This window comes from Acyrthosiphon pisum, chromosome A2 (genome assembly GCF_005508785.2).
Source record: "Acyrthosiphon pisum isolate AL4f chromosome A2, pea_aphid_22Mar2018_4r6ur, whole genome shotgun sequence".
Classification (NCBI taxonomy): Eukaryota; Metazoa; Arthropoda; class Insecta; order Hemiptera; family Aphididae; genus Acyrthosiphon; species Acyrthosiphon pisum.
In genome coordinates this window covers 49,474,985-49,476,113 of record NC_042495.1, presented here as the reverse complement: position 1 = coordinate 49,476,113, position 1,129 = coordinate 49,474,985, and positions in this window count along the sequence as shown.

Sequence of the window (1,129 nt, the reverse complement as noted above, 5' to 3'; positions counted from 1 at the left end):
GCTAGTCTACTCTGCCGCTGAATATGCCTCCCCAGTATGGTTAAATAGTTCGCACTGTAGCAAGATCGATGTTCAACTTAATCACTCTATGCGTATTATCTCTGGTACTGTCAAATCGACTCCGATAGAATGGCTCCCAGTCCTCTGCAATATTCTACTACCACACATCCGGCGTAAAAAGGCTGCATGCAGAGAATGGTCAAAATACTTATCTAATACATCCCTTCCATTAAATCAAGACACGTCAAACCAGAATCTTAGGCTAAAATCTAGAAAACCTGCTTATCTAACTACAAGTTGTAGTCTACAACCAGACTCATTGATAACCTGTATGACGGTATGGACGAATGGAGACTAGAATGGCAGAATTCTACCATAGACAAGTATAGCCTAATTAGAAGCCTGGATAGTCCAGTTCCTGGTCAACAACTAGCCCGTCACGAGTGGGTAACACTAAATCGCCTACGTACAGGACATGGTCGCTCCGGAGAGATGCTACATAAATGGAAAATGAGAGACAGTCCGGGCTGTGACTGCGACCACCCATTACAGTCCATCTCCCATATTATAAGTGATTGCCCTCTCCGCGCATTTAACGGGACAGTGGAAGAACTCCACTATGCAACTGACAACGCGGTCAAATGGATAAGGACACTTGACATCCAACTTTAGACAACTATCAAATAATTGACAACATGGAAAAGTTACCCATAGCCTTAATTTTTTAAGTTTAATATTGTTTTACCGTTTCGTGAATTATTTATATATCTTTATCTGTATCTAGTTTGTAATGCTTGCATATTATTACCATACGATAATAATAATAATAATCAAGGTGGATATATAGAGGTGTAAACACTCTGATTATAAATTGATTGAAAAATGTACACCATTTGTGATTGCCACCGGGAGCGCTGACTACCCGATGAAGGCTCATAATGTTCGTACTTCTATACGAAAATACGATTTACAATGCTGAATGCTTGCAAGTTGTAATGCCATAAAAAATAAAAATATAAGATATCAATTTAATTTAAATAATGAATAACTTAGATGGATTTTTATTAAATCATTTTGAAACATAAATCTATCTTCAATTATACATTATTGATAATTATCCACATTTTTT